General features: G+C 38.9%; 1 long non-coding RNA gene across 1 annotated transcript in view; it reads left to right on the top strand.

The window, feature by feature from the left end:
* LOC123385945 overlaps positions 1–21,621 on the top strand; it is an 85,737-nt gene extending 64,116 nt beyond the window's left edge. The window contains exons 2-3 of the long non-coding RNA XR_006599249.1: positions 3,011–3,073; positions 21,421–21,621. This is a non-coding gene — a long non-coding RNA (uncharacterized LOC123385945). The remainder of the gene's footprint in view (positions 1–3,010; positions 3,074–21,420) is intronic.
* The last annotated feature ends 359 nt before the right edge of the window (positions 21,622–21,980 follow it).

Raw genomic sequence — 21,980 nt, forward strand, 5'->3', positions numbered from 1 at the left:
CCTGCATCAGGCTCTATGCTGACAGCTCAGAGCCTGAAGCCCGCTTTGGATTCTGTGTCTCCTCTCTCTGTCCCTCTCTCGCTCGCACTCTGTCTCTCTCAAAAACAAATAAACATTAAAAGTTTTTTTTAAATGGGCACAAGACATGAATAGACATTTTTCCAAAGAAGACCTATAGATGGCCAACAGACACATGAAAAGATGCTCAACATCACGGATCATCAAGGAAATGTAAATCAAAAGCACCATGAGATATCATCTTACACCTGTCCAAATGCCTAAAACTAACAATAAAATGTGAGGATGTGGAGAAAGGGGAACCCTCCTGCACTGTTGGGAATGCAAACTAGTGCAGCCACTGTGGAAAACAATATGGAGGTTCCTCAAAAAGTTAAAAATAGAACTACCCTACAACCCATCAATTGTACTACCAGGTATTTACCCAAAGAATACAAAGATACTAATTCAAAGGAATATATGTACCATAATGTTTATAGCAGCATTATCTACAATATCCAAATTATGGAAACAGCCCAAGGGTCCATTGGTTGATGAGTGGATAAAGAAGATGCAGTGTGTGTGTACAGATAGATAGATATAGATATAATGGAATATATATATATATATATATATATATATATATATATATGTATATATATAATGGAATATTACTCAGTCATAAAAAAGAATAAAATCTTGCCATTTGCAATGATGTGGATGGAGCTAGAGAGTATTATGCTAAGTAAAGTAAGTCAGTCAGAGAAAGACAAATAACATGATTTCACTCATATGTGGAATTTAAGAAACAAAGCAAATGAGCAAAGGGAGAAAAAAAGAGAGAGCGAGGCAAACCAAGAAACAAATTCTCAACTATAGAGAACAAACTGGTGGTTACCAGAGGGGAGGTGGGTGGGGATGGGTGAAGTAGGTGATGGGTATTAACGAACGTGCTTATTGTGATGAGCACCGGGTGTGGTATGTAAGTGTTGAATCACTATATTGTACACCTGAAACTATTATTATTCTGTATGCTAAATAACTGGAATTTAATTTAAAAAATAAAAAAATAGTAAAGCATTTTGATAAACTAAAAAAAAAAAAGAGTGACAGAGGTGTCTTTTGTGATGTTAATGAAGTAACTTTTGGACATAATCTAAGGATAGGGGCAGATTGCCAGGGGCTCCAGTCATGTGATTAGAGGGTGGGAACTTTTAGTTTCAACCCCCCTGACTTCTGGGCTGGAGTTTGAATCTAATGCTAATTGCCAGTGAAACCTCCATAAAGGCCAGAAGGACAGAGTTCGGAGAGCTTCTGGTTTGATGAAATGTGGAGATTGGGAAGAGTGGTGGTACTGAGAGAGGGCATGGAATCTCGGCACCTTTTCCTTATACCTTGCCCTATGCATCTCTTCCATCCGGCTGTCCCTGAGTTATAATCCCTTTATAAAAAACTGGTAATGTAGTGAGCAAGCTGCTTTTTTAGGCCCTGTGAATGGCTCTAGCAAATTAATAGAACCCAAGGAGGGGGTTGTGGGAACCTCTGATTTATAGCCATTCAGTCAGAAGCACAGGTGACAACCTGAAGTTGCAATTAGCATCTGAAGTGTGCTGGGAGGCATAGTTTTGTAGCACCAAGCCCTTAACCTGTGGGATCTGCCACTATCTGGAGTAGATAGTGTCAGAATTGAGCTGAATTGTAGGACAGGCAGCCAGTGTCAGGGAATTGCTTGATGGTGTTGGAAAAAGTCTCCATAAACATCAGAAATGGATGCAGAACACTTAGCTGGTCATTTCTTTATGAATTTACTTATTAGAATTATAATTTCTCTTAAATTACGGTAGCTAGGACTGAAAATTATTCCCTGGATCAATGCAGAGTAAAATAAAATTATGCTCCTATTAATACTGCAGTTTTTATAAACCTTTGTATTCAAGTGGAAATGTTCACAAATCAGGGTTTTCCAAAACTATACTTGTGGTTGATTTCTTTTGAACCTATATCTAATTCTCTATATTTACATTGTTGGTTTGGCTCTGTGCTTTAGTCTGTTTAAATCATTTTGCATTTGATTCCGTTATTTCCTGCATAGGCTATCCTGGACATCTACACATTTGACAACTTTTAATGTCTTCCTCCAAACCTTTCAGAGTAAGGCAGAGAGGACTGACTCCCCATGATTTCTCCAGGTAGCTGGAGCACCATTAACCCACACATGGGCTGTATCCCGTAGGTGATCCTTTTGGCCAAGGTAACAGGCAAGTCTGCCATGCAAGAACTGAGAGTTGCAGGAAAAGGGGACTTCAGAGAATTCATTTGAAAATCAAAAGCTGAGATACTCAAAGCATTTTTTTTTAAGAGAGAGTGCAAGCAGGGGAGAGGGGCAGAGGGAGAGAATCTTAAGAAGGCTCGATGCTCAGTGCAGAGCCCAACACAGGGCTCGATCCCGTGACCCTGGGATCATGATCTGAGTCAAAATCAAGAGTTGGACCCTCAACTGGCTGAGCCACCCATGCACCCCTCAGAGCATATTCTTAAAGAGTAAATGCCTAAGATGGAATTGTCTTAAGAGAGGATATATCAATCTTAAGGGTATGGAATCAGCTGTGCAGAAACAAAGGAAAATCACTGAGGTAAAATACTGGTCCTAGTCATCTAGCTTTATGTCAAGCCTCTTGATAGAATGGCTCTGTTGAGGGGCACCTGGGTGGCTCAGTTGGTTAAGCATCTGACTTCGGCACAGGTCATGATCTCATGGTTTGTGGGTTTGAGCCCCGTGATGGGCTCTGTGCTGACAGCGTGGAGCCATAAGCCTGCTTCAGATTCTGTGTCTCCCTCTCTCTGCCCCTCCCTTGCCTGAATGGTTTCTCTCTCTCTCTCTCTCTCTCTCTCTCTCTTTCTCTCTCTCAAAAATAAATAAACATTTACAAAATTAAAAAAAAAGAGAATAGCTCTGTTGAGAGTTAGATATTTGAATCATCTAGCAAACTCCCTTTGTTCTATTTTATTCCAGACTCCTACAGACACTTTCTGAAGATTTAGCTGCCCATCTCATGAACCTACAAGGAGAAAACAGGTTGGTCAGATTGACCCCACTGTCTGGGCCACCAGCCTATTACATTTCTCACTGAAAATTAATGAAATGGTGTCTGTTTCAACAAAATATATGGCCATTGATGTTCCAACAAAGGATATGTTCATCAATAAATTATATAAACTGTTATATTCATATAGTGGAGCACCACTTAGCAGTAAAAAAAAGACTATTGATATATGCAACATTATGAATTTCAAAACATAATGTACATAAGAAGCCAGATACAAAAGAAAACACATTATATAATCCCATTTATGTAAAGTTCAAAAATAGGTAAAATTAACCTATCTTGTTCCCATTCAGTAGGTTGTCTTTTTGTTTTGTGCTTTTTCTTTTGTTGTGCATAAGCTTTTTATTTTGATGTTGTCCCAACAGTTTAATTTTGCTTTGGTTTCCCTTGCCTCAGGAGGCCTATCTAGAAAAATGTTGCTATAGCCGATGTCAAAGAAATTATTGCCTGTGCCCTCTTCTAGGGTTTTCATGGCTTCAGACATTTCAGTCTTCAACCTATTTTTAATGTATTTTCATGTATGGTGTAAGAAAGTGGTTCAGTTTCATTTTTCTGCATGTAGCTGTCCCATTTTCTCAACTCCATTTGCTGAAAAGAATGCCTCTTTCTCATTGCATATTCTTGCCTCCTTTGTCATAGATTAACTGATCATATAATCTTGGGTTTATTTCTGGGTCTATTCTGTTCCATTGATCTATGTGTCTATTTTTGTGCCAGTACCATATGTTTTGATTATTATCGCTTTCTGGTATATCTTGAAATCTGGGATTGTGATACCTCCAGCTTTCTTCTTTTTCAAGGTTGCTTTGGCTATTTGGGTCTTATGTGTTCCATGCATATTTTAGGATTATTTGTTCTAGTTCTGTGAAAAATCTTGTTGCTATTTTCATAGGGATTGTATTGAATCTGTAGATAGCTTTGTGTACTACCAACATTTTACCATTATCTATTCTCCTAATCCATGAGCATGGAGTATCTTTCCATTTGTTTGTGTCTTTTTCAATTTCTTTTCTCAGTGTTTTATAGTTTTCAATGTACAAGTCTTCACCTCTTTTGTTAAGATTTTTCCTAGGTATTTTATTCTTTTTGATGTGATTGTAAATGGGATTGCTTTCTTAATTTTTCTTTCTGCTGCTTCATCATTTGTGTATAGAAATGCAACAGATTTCTGTATATTGATTTTGTATCTTACAACTTTACTGAATTCATTTATCAGTTCTAGTAATTTTTGGTGGAGTCTTTAGAGTTTTCTACATACAGTATCATGTCATCTGCAAATAGTGAAAGTTTTACTTCCTCCTTACCAATTTGGATGCATGTTATCCCTTTTTTTTTTGCCTAATTTCTGTGACTAGGACTTTCAGTACTGTGTTGAATAAAAGTGGTGAGGGTAGTAATGAGAGTTGTCTTCTTTCTGATCTTGGGGGAAAAGCTCTGTTTTTCACCATTGAGTATGTTGTTAGCTCTGGGTTTTTCAGAGATGGCCTTTATGGTGAGGCATCTTCCTTCTAAACCTGTTTTCCTGAGGGTTTATATCATAAATGGATCTTTTACTCTGTCAAATGCTTTTCTTGCATCTATTGAAATGACCATATGGTGTTTATCATTTCTCTTATTGATGTGATGTATCACATTGATTGATTTGCAAATATTAAATCACTTTTGCATCCCAGGAATGAATCCTAGTTGATCATGGTGAATGATTTTTTAAATATATTGTTGTATTCAGTTTGCTAATATTTTGTTGAATATTTTTGCATCTATGTTCATCAGAGACAATGTCCTATAGTATCAGAGTAATGCTGTAGTATCAGGGTAATTCTGGCCTCATATAATGGATTTGGAAGATTTCCTTCTACTTTTTGGGATGGTTTGAGAAGAATAGGTATTAACTGTTCTTTAAATGTTTATTAGAATTCACCTGTGAAGCCATCTGGTCCTTGACTTTTGTTTGCGGGGAGTTTTTTGATTACTGATTCAATTTCATTGCTGGTAATCAGTCTGTTCAAATTTCCTATTTCTTCCTAATTCAGTTTTGGTAGTTTATATGTTTCTAGAAATTGATCCATTTCTTTTAGGTTGTCGATTTGTTGACATATAATTTTTCATAATATTTTTTTATAATCCTTTGTATGTCTGAGGTGTCAGTTGTTATTTCTACTGTTAAATTTCTAATTTTGTTTGAGTCCTTTTTTTGATAAGTCTGATAAATGTTTATCAATTTTGTTGATATTTTCAAAGAAACAGCTTCTAGTTTCATTGATATATTCTCTCTATTTTTTTAGTTTCTATTTTGTTTATTTCTGCTTTAATTCTTATTATTTCCTTCTACTGGTTTTGGGTTTTGCTTGTTCTTTTTCTAGCTCCTTTAGGTATAAGGTTAGGTTGTTTCTTTGAGATTAGACTTTTTTTTGCTTCTTAATGTAGGCGTGTACTGCTATAAACTGCTCTCTTCGAAAAGCTTTTGCTGCATCCCAAAGATTTTGGACCATTGTGTTTTCATTTTCATCTGTCTCCCTATGTTTAAAAACATTTTTTTTAATGTTTACTTATTTTTGAGAGAGCCAGACAGACAGACAGAACATGAGTGGGGGAGGGACTGAGAGAGAGGGAGACACAGAATCCGAAGCAGGCTCCAGGCTCTGAGCTGTCAGCACAAAGCCTGATGTGGGGCTTGAGCCCACAAACTGTAAGATCATGACCTGAGCCAAAGTCAGACGCTTAACCGACTGAGCCACCCAGGCACCCCTGTCTTCCTTTTTTTTTTTTTTTTATTATATCTTTGATTTCTTGGTTGACACATTCACTGTTTAGTAGCCTGTTATTTAATCTCAATATAATTGCGTTCTTTCCAGATTTTTTCTTGTGGTTGATTTTTTTGTTTGTTTGTTTATTTTTTGAGAGAGAGAGAGAGAGAGAGAGAAAGAGAGAAAGAGACAGAGTGCGAGCGGGGGAGTGTCAGAGAGAGAGGGGAGACACAGAATCTGAAGCAGGCTCCAGGCTCTGAGCTGTCAGCACAGACCCCGACGGGGTCAAACTCACAAACGGGGAGATCATGACTGACTGAGCCACCCATGCACCCCTCATGTGGTTGATTTTTAGTTTTGTAGCATCGTGGTCAGAAAAGATGCATGGCATGATTTCAATCTTTTAGAATTTGTTGAGCCTTGTTTTGTGGTCTAATATGTGATCTGTTCTGGAGAGTGTTCCATGTGCACTTGAAAAGAATGTGTGTTCTGGTTTAGGATGGAATGTTCTGAATATATCTGTTAGAACCATCTAGTTCAATATGTTATTCAAAGCCACTGTTCCTTGCTGATTTTGTGTAGATGATTTGTCCATCAATGTAAGTGGGGTGTTAATGTCCCCTACTGTTACTGTATTACTATTGATTACTTCCTTTATATTTGTTAACAGGTGCTTTATGTATTTAGGTGCTCTCATATTGGGTACATAAATATTTACAATTGTCATATTTTCTTGTTGGATTGTTTGCTTTTTGGTTATGTATTTAGGTGCTCTCATATTGGGTACATAAATATTTACAATTGTCATATTTTCTTGTTGGATTGTTCGCTTTTTGGTTATGTAGTGTCCTTCTTTGTCCTTTGTTACATTCTTTGTTTTAAAGTCGATTTTGTCTGATATAAATATTGCTACTCTGGCTTTCTTTTCACTTCCATTTGCATGATAAATGTTTTTCCATCCCTTCATTTTCAACCTGCATGTGTCTGTAGGTCTGAAATTAGTCTCTTGTAGGCAGCGTATAGATGAGTCTTGCTTTTTTGTCTATTCCATTACCCTAGATCTTTTGATTGGTGCATTTAGTCTATTGACACTCAAAAATAATTATTGCCATTTTGTTACTTGTTTTATGGTTGTTTTTGTAATTCTTCTCCATTTCTTTTTTCTCTTGCTCTCTTCTCTCCTGGTTTGCTGCCTTTCTTTATTCATATAGTTGAATATCTTTTCTTTATTATTATTATTATTATTATTATTATTATTATTATTATTATTATTTGTATACCTATTACTGGTTTTTTGATTTGTGGCCACTATTAGATTTATGTATAATATCTTGTGTATATAATAGTCTATATTAAGTTGGTTAAGTTTGAACCTGTACTAAAAGCACTAGATTTTTATTTCTCTTCCCCTGGACTTCTAGGCATATTGTGGCATACTTCACATCGTTTTATTTTGTGAATCCCTTGACCGATTTTTTTAAAGATTTTATTTTTTAAATAATCTCCACACTCAATGTGAGGCTCCAACTCACATCCCCAAGATCAAGAGTCACACACTCTACCAACTGAGCCAGCCAGATGCCCCTCTCTGGACTGATTTTTATAGACAGACTTAATTTTACTGTTTTTGTGTTTTCTGCTTACTTCTGCTTATGGTCTTTCCTTTCCACTCAAAGAATCCCCTTTAACATTTCAAAGAATCCCTTTCAACATTTCTTGTGAAACCGATTTAGTGGGAAACTTGTGTTTATTTGGAAAACTTTTTATCTCTTTCTTTATTCTGAATGATAGCCTTGATGGATAGAGTATTCTTGGTTGTAGGTTTTTTTTTTTTCTTTCAGCTCTTTTAACATATGCCACTCTTTTCTGGTCTGCAAAGTTTCTGCTGAAAAATCAGCTGATAGCCTTATGGAATTTCCCTTGCATGTAACTTTTCTCTTTTCTTTTGCTTCTTTTAAAATTCCCTGTTTATGGGGCACCTGGGTGGGTTAATCAGTTAAGCATCTGAATCCTGGTTTTGGCTCAGGTCATGATCTCATGATTTCATGAGTTCAAGTCCCACATTGGGTTCTGTGCTGACAGTGCAGAACCTGCTTGGGATTCTTTCTCCCTCTCTCTCTGCTCTTCCCCTGCTCATGCTGTCTCTGTCTCTCTCAAAATAAATAAATTTAAAAATTTTTTAAAAACTTCGCTGTTTATTACTACTCTTTGCTATTTTAATTACTATGTGTCTTAGTGTGGACCTTCTTTGGTGATTATTTTGGGAGCTCTCTGTGCGTCCTGGCACTAGACTGTTTCCTTCCCTAGTTGAGGGAAGTTTTCAGCTATTTTTCTCTTCACATACATTTTCTGCTCCCTTTTCTCTTTTTTCTTTCTTTCTTTCTTTCTTTCTTTCTTTCTTTCTTTCTTTCTTTCTTTCTTTCTTTCTTTCTTTCTTTCTGGTATTCTTATAATGAGAATGTTGTACTTGGTGTTGTTGTTGAGTTTCCTTAATCTATTCTCATTCTTTATTAATCTTTTTTCTCTCTCCTGTTCAGCTTGATTGCTTTCTGTTATTTTGTCATCCAGGTTGCTGATCCATTTTTCTGCTTCCTCTAGTCTACTGTTTATTCTCTCTAGTGTATTTTTAATTTCAGTTATTGAATTCTTCATATTTGACTGATTTTTTTTAATATTTTCTATCTCTTTACTGAGGATCTCACTGAGATCCTCCACTTTTTTCTCAAGTCCAGTGAGTAACTTTATGACCATTACTTTAAATTCTCTATCAGGCATATTACTTATCAATGTTTCATTTGGCTCTCTTGCTGTGATTTTGTCCTTTTGTTTCATTTGAGACATTGTGCTCTGTCTCCTCATTTTGTCTAACTCTCTGTGTCTGTTTCTATGTGTTAGGAAAGTCAACTATGTCTCCTGCTTTTGTGAGTAGTGACCTTATGAAGAAGAGGTCCTGTGGTGCCCTGCAGTGCAATGTCCCCTGTTCACCATAATCTGGTCCTTCAGGGGTGTCTCCTATATATGTTACATCTACCCTTCTATGGCACATTTGCCTTCAGTTCAGTCATCTGCAATGGCTCTCTGCCTATTGTGGGCAGGGCTTGGTCCCTGTGTTTTTAAGGGGAAAGTCTGGGGTCATCTTGGGCTTGAGTTGTGTAAGATCAGGCATTTGCCAGAGCTGTGGTCACACTGAACTGCAGGGCGCTCTCCCTCTGTTATTTCCTGGGAGGCTTTTGTTGGGGGTGGGGGGGGTGGGGCTGCACTCAGACCAGATGTCTGCCACCAGCGCACTGCTGGGGCCATGGTCAAACTGGTGTGTGTGGTTATCTTCCCTCTTCCCAAGGCAAGAGTCACTTTGGGCCCATTTGTGCTGGCTCTTATTGGGGCTGGTTACACAATGCCATGATTGTGGTTCTGCTTTGGATGTACAGCTGTTGAGGCCTCATTAGAGGGGGCAGGTCTGCAGGAGAATGCAGAGGCAGGGCAGGTGGTGTTAGCAAGGTTTGCACAGGTCTGCTATGGGAGCAAGCCTGACACTGATTTAGAGAGCTACTAATGCCAGGTTGGAGAAGGGAAGTCTGCAGAGAGAGTGGGGGAAGGGCACACTGTTAGAAAGCTAGGTGGAGACTGTTGGCAATGTTCCTGCAGGTGTCCACGTATCTAGGCTGTGGGATGAGGGAAGGAAATGGTGCCAGCCTGTTCTTTTGTTCCTGGAGAAGTCTCCCCAAAATCTCTGTCTCTTCAGTACATGCTCTGAGATTAGTAAAAAAATCTCCTTCATGTATACCCTGGGTGTTTTTCAAACCGCTGCTTCCATGCTGTATCTCAGAGGGACTGTTTGTAGTGCTGTATTTGTAAGAGTAGGGATTCTATTTCCTATTGCTCTCTGGCTCTCCCAGAGCCTTGCCAGCTGATTTTTAAAGTTCCAGGTGTTAAACTGCACTGATTATAAGAACTTGCAAAGTGAAGCCCCTCTAGTTTTCAAAGCCAAATCTTACAGGGATTCATTTTCCCAGTGTGGGTCTCCCACACTGGGGTGCTGGTGTGGGCTCTGCTCCTCTTCCTCCTCCACACTTGTGGTGGCCCTCCCTCCCATGACAGTCTTGTGGGTCAGCTTGGTTCCCAACCATGTCTCTACCCTTCCTACTGTTTTCAATGTGGCCTCTCCTCTATGTGTAGCTGTGGAGAGTCTGTTCTGCAGGTCTTTGGCTCATTTTCTGGATGAATCACACTGATGTGAGTGTTACTCAGTTGTATCTGTGGGATGAGGTACGTTTAGGATCATCCTACTCTGCCATCTTCCCCAGCAGTCTTTGGAAAACAGTATTAAAAACGAAACACCTACATGTCATTCCAAAAATTAACTAGGAGATTTTATGCCTAACAATAAAGTGGTATGATTTCTGTGGAGAGAAATGTTTGGATTTTTAAAAAAAGAAGTCAAATATATAAGGCTAAAATAGGTCTTTACCTACAACATAATTTATAAGGCATAGAATATCTCAAGATAGAATATATATGTGAAAAGTCCATTTTGAATTTGTCCTGCATTGATCTGACATAACCAGTAGTGAGTTATTTGCTTTATTATAGTTCTCCAACATTCTTTTCTGAATGCATCCAGATGGAAATGTCTCTCTTCTGGTTCTCTGTTATTTGCAAGTCTAGCAACCACTAATCTGTTCTCTGTATATGACCTTGGGGTTTTTGTTTTTAGATTTCGTATATAAGAAAGATCACATGGTATTTGTGTTTCTCTGACTTATTTCACTTAGCATAATGCCCCCAAGGTCCATCCATGTTGTTGCAAATAGTAAGATTTCATCCTTTTTATGGTTGAATAATATTTGTGTGTGTGTATGTGTATGTGTGTGTGTATTACAATTTACCTATTCGTCCATCAATAGACACAGGTTGTTTCAATATCTTGGCTATTGTAAATAATGCTGCAATGAACATGGGGGTGCAAAAATCTGTTCAAATTAGTGTTTTCTTCAGATAAATACCCAGAAGTGAATTGCTGAATCATATGGTCATTCTATTTTTGTTCATACTTTACTTGACCAATTTTAATGATTTCTTACCTGAAGACTGGCTTTGAAACACCATGCATTATAAGATCACATTACTTTTATGAAACCAAAACATAGTAGAGCTTTGGCCATTGGCCTGTGGATAATAAGTTCTGTGGCACAAATATTTTTTTATATTTATTTATTTACTTATTTTGAGAGAGAGTCGTTGTGAGCAGGGGAGGGGCAGAAAAAGAGGGAGAGAGAGGGAATCCCAAGTAGGCTCCACACTATCAGAGCCCAACTTGGGGTTCAGTCTCAAAAACCTGAACCGAAATCAAGAGTCAGCTGTTTAACTGACTAAGCCACCCAGACCCCCTTAAGATTTTACTTTTAAGTAATCTCTCCACCCAATGTGGGGCTCAAATTTACAACCCTGAGATTAGGAGTCACATGCTCTACCCACTGAGACAGTCAGGCTCCCCGAGGATACTTTAAAACTGTGAGAATAGAAGTTAAATTTTAGAGAACTGATAGCAATACAGATAATTCATGGTCATAGCAATGCAAATGAGCTTTGTCAGAGAATATAAATCTGTATGTCAAATTCTCATTTGAACTAGTTTTAACATCTTATTGGTTCCTTCATTAATGAGTTGAATGAAATTTGGCATAATTTTTTTTATATTTGCATGGAAGTAGTGCTTTTTAACTTTTCTTGTCTTTTTTTTTTTAAGATTTATTTATTTTTGAGAGGGAGCGGGGGACAGAAGGTCTGAAGCAGGCTCTGCACTGACAGCAGTGAGCCCAATGTAGGGCTTGAAATCATGAACTGTGAGATCATGACCTGAGCCGAAGTCAGACATTCAACCGACTAAGCCACCAAGGCTTAACTTTTCAAAAAGTACAGTTTAATAGAAATAATGTGATTAATCCTATAATGGAGGCACAAAGACTTGTGGGATCATAAGGTGGGATCAATGTATTTGATTGATGTCACCGGGGAGGGAAGATTTTACCCAGGAGGTGATTTTTAAGCTGGATTTTGAAAAGTTGAATTGAGGTGCAGTTGTGGTGGGGGCGGGGAGAGGAGTGAGCAAAGAAAAAACCGACAAGCAAAATCAACTGTAGATATGGTGGATCTGTCTCTGGCCCCTACTGCTTAAGAGGTATGAGCCTTAGAGCTCCCATTGGCTCCTCAACCACTTTTCAAAGATGGTGAGATCTTGGGGTTAGGCCTCCTGATGCTGTTGTAGGGCTATGGAAGTCATCATTAGCTCCAAGATCAAAGGCCCAGTGGGTATCTGATCCCCTTAGGTATCTCAACACATACTCTGTGTAGATTTACTCAGAGTATAGAACCTACTGAAATTTTAAAACAAATTTAGATGTGGCATTTGTATTCATATTTGAAATTCTATGTACAAGTGTATGCAAATGATTGTATTTTAAAAATAGTAAAATATATTCCATCAACTCCTTATATTCTCATTTAAGATCTAATTCTGCAATAAGAAAACTGACATAGATTACATATTAATCATGAGCATGGTTTTCTAGGTTTTAAATTTAACCTCTTTGTAGACTTGAAAGGCCACCCTTTGTTTAAAATTTTAGGGGCGCCTGGGTGGCTCAGTCGGTTGAGCGTCCGACTTCATCTCAGGTCATGATCTCGCGGTTTGTGAGTTTGAGCCCCGCGTCGGGCTCTGTGCTGACAGCTCAGAGTCTGGAGCCTGCATCAGATTCTGTGTCCCCCTCTCTCTCCGCCCCACCCCTGCTTGTGCTCTGTCTCTCTCTGTCTTTCAAAAAATGAATAAACATAAAAAACAAAATTAAAAAAAAAATTTTAAATCATTACATGTTTTCTCAATATAAAAGCAATGTATATATGTTTAATGTGGAAAAATTGGAAACAAATATGCAAAAAGATTAAAATCAAACTTGTTCATAATTCTGCCAACTAGAACATAAGACCTGTTAAAACACCTTCCAGATTTTTTTTGTACTAGTTTGTTTTTAATCCATAAAATATATGGCTGTCTCTTTTCTTTCTTTCTTTCTTTCTTCCTTTCTTTCTTCCTTTCTTTCTTCCTTTCTTTCTTTCTTTCTTTCTTTCTTTCTTTCTTTCTTTCTTTCTTTCTTTCTTTCTTTCTTTCTTTCCTTATCTTTCTTTCTTTCCTTATCTTTCTTTCTTTCCTTTTTTACTTCTTCTTTCTTTTGAGACAGCATGTGGGAGCAGGGGAAGGGCTGAGAGAGAGCGAAAGAGAGAATCTGAAGCAGGCTCCACACTGTCAGCACAGAGCCTGATGCAGAACTCAGTCTCATGACCACAAGATCATGACCTGAGCCAATATCAAGAGTCAGATGCTTAATGGAGTGAACCACCCAGGTGCCCCTGTTTCTTTTCTTTTTTTTTTTAATTGAAGTGAAATTCACATAACATAAAATTAGTCATTTCAAAGTGAATAGTCAAGGGCATATAGCTCAAAAACATTTTCATCACCATGTAAGGAGATCCAGTACCTATTAAACATTTACTACCTATTCCTCCATTCTCATCTCCTGGAAACCATTAATCTGTTTTCTGTCTCTATGGGTTTATATATTGTGGTTATTTCATACAAATGGAATAATACAATATGCAACCTTTGTGTCTGGCTTCTTTCACTGAGCATACTTTGAGGTTCACTCACATTATAGCATGTATCAGTACTTCATTCCTCATTATGGCTAAGTAATATTTTATATATATGTATATATATTATATCATGTATATTATATATATTATATATATAATTATATATATATATACAATATATATATACCATGGTTTATTTATCCATTTATCCATTGGTAGACAGTGATTTCTTTTCATAATCTGTTTTTTTTTTTAATTTTTTTTTTCAACGTTTATTTATTTTTTGCGACAGAGACAGAGCATGAACGGGGGAGGGGCAGAGAGAGAGGGAGACACAGAATCGGAAACAGGCTCCAGGCTCTGAGCCATCAGCCCAGAGCCTGACGCAGGGCTCGAACTCACGGACCGCGAGATCGTGACCTGGCTGAAGTCGGACGCTTAACCGACTGCGCCACCCAGGCGACCCTACAATCTGTTTTTTAAGAACACAATAAAACCTTAACATATCCTGAACATTTTTAAATTAATTAATTAATTAATTAATTTTTAATATGAAAATTATTGTCAAATTGGTTTCCATACAACACCCAGTGCTCATCCCAACAGGTGCCCTCCTCAATACCCATCACCCACCCTCCCCTCCCTCCCACCCCCCATCAACCCTCAGTTTGTTCTCAGTTTTTAAGAGTCTCTTATGCTTTGGCTCCCTCCCTCTCTAACCCCTTTTTTTTTTTTTTCTTTCCCTCCCCATGGGTTTCTGTTAAGTTTCTCAGGATCCACATAAGAGTGAAAACATATAGTATGTCTTTCTCTGTATGGCTTATTTCACTTAGCATAACACTCTCCGGTTCCATCCATGTTGCTACAAAAGGCCATATTTCATTCTTTCTCATTGCCACGTAGTATTCCATTGTGTATATAAACCACAATTTCTTTATCCATTCATCAGTTGATGGACATTTAGGCTTTTTCCACAATTTGGCTATTGTTGAGAGTGCTGGTATAAACATTGGGGTACAAGTGCCCCTATGCATCAGCACTCCTGTATCCCTTGGGTAAATTCCAAGCAGTGCTACTGCTGGGTCATAGGGTAGATCTATTTTTAATTTTTTGAGGAACCTCCACACTGTTTTCCAGAGTGGCTGCACCAGTTTGCATTCCCACCAACAGTGCAAGAGGGTTCCCGTTTCTCCACATCCTCTCCAGCATCTATAGTCTCCTAATTTGTTCATTTTAGCCACTCTGACTGGCGTGAGGTGATATCTCAGTGTGGTTTTGATTTGTATTTCCCTGATGAGGAGGGATGTTGAGCATCTTTTCATGTGCCTGTTGGCCATCTGGACGTCTTCTTTAGAGAAGTATCTATTCAGGTTTTCTGCCCATTTCTTCACTGGATTATTTGTTTTTTGGGTGTGAAGTTTGGTGAGCTCTGTATAGATTTTGGATACAAGCACTTTGTCCGATATGTCATTTGCAAATATCTTTTCCCATTCCGTTGGTTGCCTTTTAGTTTTGTTGATTGTTTCCTTTGCTGTGCAGAAGCTTTTTATCTTCATGAGGTCCCAATAGTTCATTTTTGCTTTTAATTCCCTTGCCTTTGGGGATGTGTCAAGTAAGAAATTGCTACGGCTGAGGTCAGAGAGGTCTTTTCCTGCTTTTTCCTCTAGGGTTTGGATGGTTTCCTGTCTCACATTCAGGTCCTTTATCCATTTTGAGTTTGTTTTTGTGAATGGTGTAAGAAAGTGATCTAGTTTCATTCTTCTGCATGTTGCTGTCCAGTTCTCCCAGCACCATTTAAAGAGACTCTTTTTTCCATTGGATATTCTTTCCTGCTTTGTCAAAGATTAGTTGACCATACTTTTGTGGGTCCAATTCTGGAGTCTCTATTCTATTCCATTGGGCTATGTGTCTGTTTTTGTGCCAATACCATGCTGTCTTGATGATGACAGCTTTGTAGTAGAGGCTAAAGTCTGGGATTGTGATGCCTCCTGCTTTGGTCTTCTTCTTCAATATTACTTTGGCTATTTGGGGTCTTTTGTGGTTCCATACAAATTTTAGGATTGCTTGTTCTAGCTTTGAGAAGAATGCTGGTGTGATTTTGATTGGGATTGCATTGAATGTGTAGATAGCTTTGGGTAGTATTGACATTTTAACAATATTTATTCTTCCAATCCATGAGCACGGAATGTTTTTCCATTTCTTTATATCTTCTTCTATTTCCTTCATAAGCTTTCTATAGTTTTCAGCATACAGATCTTTTTACATCTTTGGTTAGGGTTACTCCTAGATATTTTATGATTCTTGGCGCAGTTGTGAATGGGGTCAGTTTCTTTATTTGTCTTTCTCTTGCTTCGTTATTAGTGTATAACAATGCAACTGATTTCTGTACATTGATTTTGTATCCTGCGAATTTGCTAAATTCATGTATCATTTCTAGCAGACTTTTGGTGGAGTCTATCAGGTTTTCCATGTATAATATCATGTCATCTGCAAAAAGCGAAAGCTTGACTTCATCATTGCCAATTTTGATGCCTTTGATTTCCTTTTGTTGTCTGATTGCTGATGCTAGAACTTCCAACACTATGTTAAACAACAGTGGTGAGAGCGGACACCCCTGTCATGTTCCTGATCTCAGGGGGAAAGCTCTCAGTTTTTCCCCATTGAGGATGCTGTTATCTGTGAGCTTTTCATAAATGGCTTTTATGATGTTTAAGTATGTTCCTTCTATCCCAACTTTCTCCAGGGTTTTTACTAAGAAAGGATGCTGAATTTCGTCAAATTCTTTTTCTGCATCAATTGACAGGATCATATGGTTCTTATCTTTTCTTTTATTAATGTGATGTATCACACTGATTTGCGAATGTTGAACCAGCCCTGCAGCCCAGGAATGAATCCCACTTGATCATGGTGAATAATTCTTTTTATACGCTGTTGAATTCGATTTGCTAGTATCTTGTTGAGAATTTTTGCATCCATATTCATCAGGGATATTGGCCTGTAGTTCTCTTTTTTTGCTGGGTCTCTGTCTGGTTTGGGAGTCAAAGCAATGCTAGCTTCATAGAATGAGTGGAAGGTTTCCTTCCCTTTCTATTTTTTGGAACAGCTTGAGAATGATAGATATTATCTCTGCTTTAAATGTCTGGTAGAATTCCCCAGGGAAGCCATCTGGTCCTGGACTCTTACTTGTTGGGAGATTTTTGATAACTGATTCAATTTCTTCGCTGGTTATGGGTCTGTTCAAGCTTTCTATTTCTTCCTGTTTGAGTTTCGGAAGTGTGTGGGTGTTTACGAATTTGTCCATTTCTTCCAGGTTGTCCAATTTGTTGGCATATAATTTTTCATAGTATTCCCTGATAATTGTTTGTATCTCTGAGGCATTGGTTGTAATAATTCCATTTTCATTCATGATGTTATCTATTTGGGTCATCTCCCTTTTCTTTTTGAGAAGCCTGGCTAGGGGTTTATCAATTTTGTTTATTTTTGCAAAAAACTAACTCTTGGTTTCATTGATCTGCTCTATAATTTTTTTAGATTCTATATTATTTCTGCTCTGATCTTTATTATTTCTCTTCTTCTGCTGGGTTTGGGGTAACTTTGTTGTTCTGCTTCTATTTCCTTTAGGTGTGCTGTTAGATTTTGTATTTGGGATTTGTCTTGTTTCTTGAGATAGGCCTGGATTGCAATGTATTTTCCTCTCAGAACTGCCTTTGCTGCATCCCAAAGCATTTGGACTGTTGTATTTTCATTTTCATTTGTTCCCATATATTTTTAAATTTCTTCTCTAATTGCCTGGTTGACCCACTCACTCTTTAGTAGGGTGTTCTTTAACCTCCATGCTTTTGAGGGTTTTCCAGGCTTTTTCCTGTGCTTGATTATAAGCTTCACAGCATTGTGGTCTGGAAGTGTGCATGGTATGATCTCAATTCTTTTATACTCATGAAGGACTGTTTTGTGACCCAGTATGTGATCTATCTTGGAGAATGTTCCATGTGCACTCGAGAAGAAAGTATATTCTGTTGCTTTGGGATGCAGAGTTCTAAATATATCTGTCAAGTCCGTCTGATCCAATGTATCATTCAGGGCCCTTGTTTCTTTATTGATCCTGTGTCTAGATGATCTATCCATTGTTGTAAGTGGAGTATTAAAGTCCCCTGCAATTACCACATTCTTATCAATAAGGTTGCTTATGTTTGTGAGTAATTGTTTTATATATTTGGGGGCTCCCGTATTCAGCTTATAGACATTTATAATTGTTAGTTCTTCCTGATGGATAGACCCTGTAATTATTATATAATGCCCTTCTTCATCTCTTGTTACAGCCTTTAATTTGAAGTCTAGTTTGTCTGATATAAGTATGGCTACTCCAGCTTTGTTTTGACTTCTGGTAGCACGATAGATAGTTCTCCATCCCCTCACTCTCAATCTAAAGGTGTCCTCAGGTCTAAAATGAGTCTCTTGTAGACAGCAAATAGATGAGTCTTGTTTTTTTTATCCATTCTGGTACCCTATGTCTTTTGGTTGGCGCATTTAATCCATTTACATTCAGTGTTATTATAGAAAGATATGGGTTTAGAGTCATTGTGATGTCTGTAGGTTTCATGCTTGTAGCGACGTCTCTGGTACTTTGTCTCACAGGATCCCCCTTAGGATCTCTTGCAGGGCTGGTTTAGTGGTGATGAATTCCTTCAGTTTTTGTTTGTTTGGGAAGACCTTTATCTCTCCTTCTATTCTAAATGACAGCCTTGCTGGATAAAGGATTCTCGGCTGTGTATTTTTTCTGTTCCTCACATTGAAGGTTTCCTGCCATTCCTTTTTGGCCTGCCAAGTTTCACTAGATAGATCCATCACTAGTCTTATTGGTCTCCCTTTATATGTTAGAGCACATTTATCCCTAGCTGCTTTCAGAATTTTCTCTTAATCCTTGTATTTTGCCAGTTTCACTACGATATGTTGTGCAGAAGACCAATTCAAGTTAAGTCTGAAGGGTGTTCTCTGTGCCTCTTGGATTTCAATGCCTTTTTCCTTCCCCAGATCAGGGAAGTTCTCAGCTGTGATTTCTTCAAGTATACCTTCAGCACCTTTCTCTCTCTCTGCCTCCTCTGGAATCCCAATTATGCATATATTATTACAGTTTATCGTATCACTTAATTCTCTAATTATCCCCTCATACTCCTGGATTTTTTTATCTCTCTTTTTCTCAGCTTCCTCTTTTTTCATAATTTTATCTTCTAATTCACCTATTCTCTCCTCTGCCTCTTCAATCCGGGCTGTGGTTACCTCCATTTTATTTTACAGCTCATTTACAACATTTTTTAGCTCCTCCTGACTGTTTCTTAGTCCCTTGATCTCTGTAGTAATAGATTCTCTGCTGTCCTCTATACTTTTTTCAAGCCCAGCAATTCATTTTATGACTATTATTTTAAATTCATTTTCTGTTATATAGTTTAAATCATTTTTGATCAGTTCGTTAGCTGTCGCTACTTCCTGGAGTTTCTTTTGAGGGCAATTCTTCTGTTTCATCATTTTGGATAGTCCCTGGAGTGGCGCAGAACTGCAGGGCTCTTCCCCTGTGCTGTCTGGAGTAACTTGCATTGGTAGGCGGGGCGCAGTCAGACCTGATGTCTGCCCCCAACCCACCGCTGGGGCCACAGTCAGACTGGTGTGTACCTTTTCTTCCCCTCTCCCAGAGGCAGGACTCTCTGTGGAGTGGTGTGGCCCCTGTCTGGGCTACTTGCACACTGACAGGCTTGTGGTGCTGCTTCTATGGGATCTGGCGTATTAGCCGGGGTGGATTGGCAAGGTGCACAGGGGCGGGAGGAGCAGACTCAGCTTGCTTTGCCTCTGGTGGTCTGCTTCGGGAGGGGCCCTGTGGCACCGGGAGGGAGGCAGAACCTCGGAGGGATGGATCCACAGAAGCACAGCATCCGTGTTTGCACGGTGCAAGCAAGTTCTGTGATGGGAACTGGTTTCCTTTGGGATTTTGGCTGGGGGATGGGCGAGGGAGATGGCGCTTCCCAGCGTCTTTGTTCCCTGCCAAGCTGAGCTCTGTCCTCCAGGGCTCAACAACTCTCCCTCCCATTGTCCTCTAGCCCTCCAGCTCTCCGAGCAGAGCTGTGGACTTATAACATTCCAGATGTTAAGCCCCGCTGGCTGTCAGAACACACCCCGTCTGGCCACTCAGCTTTTGCAAGCCAGACTTCGGGGGCTCTGCCTTGCCGGGCGGGCTACCCCTACACCGCCCTGGCTCCCTCCTGCCAGTCCGTGTATTATTGCGCACCACCTCTCTGCCGTTCCTACCCTCTTCCGTGGGTCTCTTGTCTATGCTTGGCTCTAGAGAATCCATTCTACTAGTCTTCTGGCAGTTTTCTGGATTATTTAGGCCGATGTGGGTGGAATCTAAGTGATCAGCAGGACGCGGTGCGCCCAGCGTCCTCCTATGCCGCCATTTTCCCTGCTCTTCTTCCTGAACATTTTGTAATAATTTTGTTTCATACATGGTCACAGAAATATGCCTATACAAACGTGCTTGCAACATTTAGAACTAGATTAAAAGGAGTCAGTTTAGAATTTCAGTTTTTTGGGGGTACCTGGGTGGGTCGGTCAGTTAAACATCCGACTTCAGCTCACAGTTTGTGATCTCACAGTTTATGGGTTCGAGCTCTGCGTCGGGCTCTGCACTGACAGCTCAGAGCCTGGAGAATGCTTCTGTTTCTGTCTCCTTCTCTCTCTGCCCCTCTCCTGTTTATGCTCTCTCTCTCTCTCTCTCTCTCTCTCTGTCTCAAAAATAACAGACATTAAAAAAAGGGAAAAAAAGAACTTTAGTTTTTTTTGTTAACCCATAACACATATCAGCACACCCTCATACATGTACATCACTACCATCACTGTTGGAGCCAGACCCCCTGAGAGCTTTCTTGTTTCTGCCCCCAGATACGAATTCTTTATTACAGGAGGGGATACCATGAAGAAGTGTTGATTTCTGTCTCCTGTCACCTCTCTATGGGCATGTGATGTTGGGGGGGCCAGTCCTCTGACCATCTTAGCCATCCGTAAGAGTACTATACAGTACTTGGTGATCTGAATACCATAGTGCCTGCTCTCTTGGCAGTAAGAACACTGTGTTCATTTTATTCTGTAAGTCTAGGGCCAGGTTAACTTATTGCTCCCTATTTAAAATTATATTTTTTCAAGAACTATGCCAGCAAAACTAATTCATTTCTCCAGAGGCATAGAATGGTCTGTTTACCACTCAGCAGGCCATACCTAGCTTTGATAACTAATTCCAACTATTGTTTAGTTCTTATCCCTTATCTCAATGCCACTAGCCGTCTATCCCCATAACCACCATCTGCCACTCCCCAGAGGATGTGGTTTTTTGTTTTCTGAGGCTTTGGGAAGATACATGTAAGTTCTAAAATATTGGTGATTTTTACTAACTCAATTTACATAATGTACCCCCAATACAGTTAATAACTATTTGGCTTAATAAACATTTCTTGAGTTCTTACTATGTTCTAGGCACTTTGCCAGGCTTTAAAATAAAAAAAAAAAAAACTAAAAATGAATTAGAATTAGGTACAGCTCTAACAGAGGCACAAAAAACAGTGGCTTAAACAAGACAGGGGTTTATTTCTCTTTCATGTAAAAATCTAGATGTAGAAGTCCATGGCTGGCGAGGGGGCTCCATGATTGTCTGAGACTCAGTGGAAAGCTTCCAACTTTCTACTGTGCCATCCCTAGGGATGAAGCTCATCCTCATGTTCTAAAATGTTGTTCCAGCCATCACATCTATATTTTAGGGAAATAGGATAAAGGAAGGATGAGGCATAGAGGGTACGATAGCTACCCTTTAAAAAAAAGTTCCAGAAACTGCCGTGTATTTCACCTTCAGCTAACATCTCATTAGCATCACTATTTCCCAGCTGAAAACTCAAGATTCTAACGAGGAGAGAGCAGATAAGGGAGAAGGCAATCAACAATTGGCATCAAGACACAGTCCCTGCCCTCTGGACAGGAAAGGTAAGGAAATACCTAACAGAATGCATAACAGGGGATCTAATTAACAGTGGGCAAAGCTTCCCAGAGATGGGGGCTTCTGAAGTGAACTTTGAATGAAGAGTAGAAATTAGTCAGGCAAAGGGTGTGGTGGAGGTGGTGCTGATGGTGGTTAGGGAAGTCCTACATAGGATAAGTAGCAAGTTTCCAGAGGCTGAAAGATCAAAGGAACTACTAGCACTGTAGGGTGGTTGCAATATATATTTAGAGGTCAGGAATCCTGAAAGATGAAGTTGGAAAGATAAGCAGGGGTCAGTTCATATCTAGTCTACTCTGCATAACAATTATTTATAGTGACAAAATATTTTGGATAAAATTAGTTTCCATTTAAGCTCTCACTTAAATGTTTATCAACCATTAAACATTGATATTTAAGAAAATCAGTAATATTTGTAGAGCATCTTACTTTTCACAGTACAATCATAAA

Source organism: Felis catus, chromosome B3 (genome assembly GCF_018350175.1).
Source record: "Felis catus isolate Fca126 chromosome B3, F.catus_Fca126_mat1.0, whole genome shotgun sequence".
In the NCBI taxonomy this organism is placed as follows: Eukaryota; Metazoa; Chordata; class Mammalia; order Carnivora; family Felidae; genus Felis; species Felis catus.